Source organism: Silene latifolia, chromosome 10, assembly GCF_048544455.1.
Source record: "Silene latifolia isolate original U9 population chromosome 10, ASM4854445v1, whole genome shotgun sequence".
NCBI lineage: Eukaryota > Viridiplantae > Streptophyta > Magnoliopsida > Caryophyllales > Caryophyllaceae > Silene > Silene latifolia.
In genome coordinates, this window is record NC_133535.1 from 46212421 (window position 1) to 46216286 (window position 3866).

General features: G+C 40.4%; 1 non-coding gene across 1 annotated transcript; it reads right to left on the minus strand.

Moving 5' to 3' along the window:
• Positions 1–1405: 1405 nt before the first annotated feature.
• Positions 1406–1512, minus strand: LOC141609991 (small nucleolar RNA R71). Its single transcript, XR_012527888.1, has one exon. It is a non-coding gene; the product is annotated as a small nucleolar RNA R71 (small nucleolar RNA).
• Between the last annotated feature and the right edge of the window lie 2354 nt (positions 1513–3866).

Sequence of the window (3866 nt, forward strand, 5' to 3'; positions counted from 1 at the left end):
AATGGGTGATTAGGGAAACCAACATGGGGAATGATTCATGCTTAAATTAATATGCTTTCATATCTTATTTGCTTGCTTGTTTTGATCTTAATACATGCACATGTTATATTTGATGAAATGCTAAGCCTATGAATCCTTGCATTTACTATCATCTTCTATCCTTTCAACTTGACTTGTAAGATATAACCCAACTCGAGTCTTGTTAGACCATGCATGTGTTAAGTAGGGAAGATTAAGTCGACTTGTAGGTGTTGTACAATCCAAGAGATTCGGCTCCGGGACCCAAACTTTCCTAGGATTGTAAGATATAACCCAACTCAATCCATCACAACAATAATTGCTTGCTTATAATTTGAGAACATGTTTGTATGATCATATCCCATGATTCCCCTATGAACCCATGACACCCTAGTGCTTTTAATCAATTGTTTACACCCTCATTTTAATTATCTTGTTAGTTTATTTTCATTGCTATTTTAGTTTAGTAACCTTCTACATCAACCCAATTTGTGACACCCCTAGACACCACTAGTTACAATAGAATCTTCATTTCAATACCCGTCCCTTGGGATCCGACCTTTACTTGCCTCTTTACTAATTGTAGAGTTGTTTGTGAAGTATAAATTGTGTTTTGTATCGACCATTGACCAACGACCACATATGCTTAATTGTGAACACCAAATGGCTCCGATCAAAAATGGCGCCGTTGTTTAGGGGACGGTGTTTAATTGATTTAAGATTTCTTTTATTGTTTTTAGTTGTGTCTTTTTCACCTTGGGGAAGTAAAACTCCTCAAGGATTGTTCTAATTGTTTTTGAGTTGTTTGATATTTTGCATGTCTAGAAGGTTACAAAGAGATTTGTTACCTTTTGACCGTGAAATCGAAAGAACCTTGACGAATAATAGGAGACTTGTTAGGAGGAATTTGGGAGGTGTTGGTGAAGTTGTTCAACCCACTAGTGAGTTTGTCAATCCTTTCGCAATAGAAGGAGAAGAGAACCCATTAAACAATACCACACAAAATCCACCTACAATGCCTAAATTCTCGTCACACTCTATACCCACCGAGGAGGATCTACCAAATGGTACTCCTACCCCACAACATCTTACCGGAAACTTTATTGCCAAGTCCGCCTTCATCCAACTAGTTGAGAGGAGCCAATTCTGGGGAATGCCTAGTGAGGACCCTCATTCTCATATGGAAACATTTTGTGATTATTGTGAAGCTATCTCTCAAACGGGCGTGACTCAAGACCAAATAAGATGGGTCTTATTTCCTTTTTCGTTAATCGGCACCGCAAAGCAATGGTTGAAGGGCCTTGATAAGGCCACCCTTGGAATAGATTCTTGGAAGAAGCTAGCTCCAGCTTTCTACCAAAAATTCTACCCACCGGAAAAGACCAATATGCTAAGAGCTCAAATTACGGGTTTTAAGCAAAGGGATGAAGAATCTTTGTATGAAGCTTGGGAGCGGTTCAAAGGTATTTGTCGCTCATGTCCTCACCATGGACTTAGCGAATGGTTTTTAGTGCAACAATTTTGGAATGGTTTATATGAAGATTCAAGGAACATTCTCAATATGGGATCAAATGGAATGTTCACCGAAGTTGATGACAATCAAACATGGAACAAGATTGAGGAAATGGCGGTCCATAATTCGCAATATAGTAGGCCTCGCAAGGCTACTAGAGGAAAGTATGAAGTGGACACCGTTACTCAATTGGGTGCTCAACTTAGTGCTCACATTGACACAATCAACTTGAAGTTTGAACAAGCTATGGCTAGACTCGAGGAAAGCTCGAAATCATCAAAGCATCATGTCAATGCCATGACGGCATCCTCATCAATCCCAAGCGGGATATGTGAGAATTGTGGAACCTTGGGTCATGACTCAAGTGAGTGTAGGGGAACAACCGAGCAAGTCAATGCTTTCCAAGCTTACAAAAGTGGTACCCCTTATTCAAATTTTTACAATGAAAACACCAAGTTCCATCCAAATCTCTCATACAAAAGCCAAAATGTCCAAAACCCTCAAGCAACATACACTCCACCACCCATGAGAAATCAAAATCAAAGACCCTTTTTCAATCAAAACCAAGGTTACCAAAATCAAAATCCATACAATCACCACAATGACCAAAGTTTTGATGTCCAAAAAGCGGTCCTCCAAATGCAAAAGAATCAACAAGAATTTTTCACCCAAATGCAAAAAGATAGCCAAGCAAAAGACACCACCATCAACAACATTCTAGCTCACACCAAGATGTTGGAAACACAATTGACCCAACTAGCATCTTCGAGCTCACAAAGACAAAAGGGGCAATTACCACCTCAAGGTAATCCCCCTAGACATGAAACGGTTAGTGCCATTCACTTGAGAAGTGGTACAAGGTATGAAGCACCGAAGGAGCAAGTTGAGGATGAAGTTATGAGAGCTAGTGAGAATGAGGTTGTGGTGCAAGGTCCCAAAGAAAGGGAATCATCAAAAGAAGAAAGCTCAAAGAAAAATGAAGACAAAGCCAAAGAAAAGGAACCCATTGTGATTAGACTTCCTTTTCCAAGTCGTCAAGCCAAGCCTAAATTTGATGATCAACTTGGAAAGTTCATGGAAATTGTGAAGAACTTAGAAGTCTCAATTCCTTTCACGGAATTAATCAATCACGTTCCGGCCTATGCAAAGTACATGAAAGATATCCTCACAAAGAAGAAGTCGATCCGGAAACTTGAGACTATCGCCTTCACCAAGGTGAGTAGTGCAATACTTCAAGGGAGTTCACCTCCAAAATTAAAGGATCCGGGAAGCTTCTCAATACCGTGTACCATTGGCGACACAACGATCAACAAAGCCTTATGTGATCTAGGGGCTAGTGTGAGTGTCATGCCGTACTCGGTAAGTAAAAGGTTGGGAATGGGAGAGCTTAAATGTACCAATATCACTCTTCAAATGGCCGATAGATCGACGAAGACACCGCTAGGGATATGGGAAGATGTCCCCGTGCGAATTGGGAAGTTTTTCATCCCGGTGGACTTTGTCATTGTTGATATGGAGGAAGATTCCAACATTCCAATCATCTTAGGAAGACCTTTCCTACACACCGCGGGTGCGGTGATTTATGTGAAGCATGGAGAGCTCACTCTAGAAGTGGGAGATGAAAGCATAACTTTTAATCTTGACAAGACTATGAGAGCTCCTCGTTTGCATGAGCCATGTTTCATGATTGATCATTATAGCCGGAAAGATGAGAAGAAGAAATCGGAACTCCAATGGAGGAAGAAAGTTGAAGATGCTCCATTCAAAGAGCAAGTGAATTGTGACAAGGAGAGCTTGCAAAGCTCATCAAAATCAACCAAGGAAGAAGAAGATGGCCTCATTGGCCAAGAGAAGAAATTGGGAGAGTTGTCTCCATCCAAGCAAGAGATTTTCAACGATCAACTCAATGAAGTTTGTGGTCTTTGGGACGACGAATTTGAAGGGATCTTTAATCCCTACATTGGGCATGCCATCGATCATGATCAACAACAAGGGCCACGGTCTATTGAGGACCTCTACCATAACAATGAACAAGCTTTTGATTACTTCTTCAAGGTGTTGAGCAACATCAACAACACCTTGAACATGCCTCCTTGACATCTCATCAAGAATGAGAGTTTGGTGGAGTCCTCCCTAAACCACCACTTGTAAATATTTCTAACTCCCTAACTTACATTTAATTTTTGTATTGCATTTTTGTCATTTTTGGATTTATTTTTACTTTGATCAAAATAATTGTCATGAAAAGAGAGAAGTGAGGGAGGGACTAATGATTTTAATTGATGTGTAGTGCTTTACCTTAGTGTGGGGATGGCAATTGCCTAGGCTATTCATG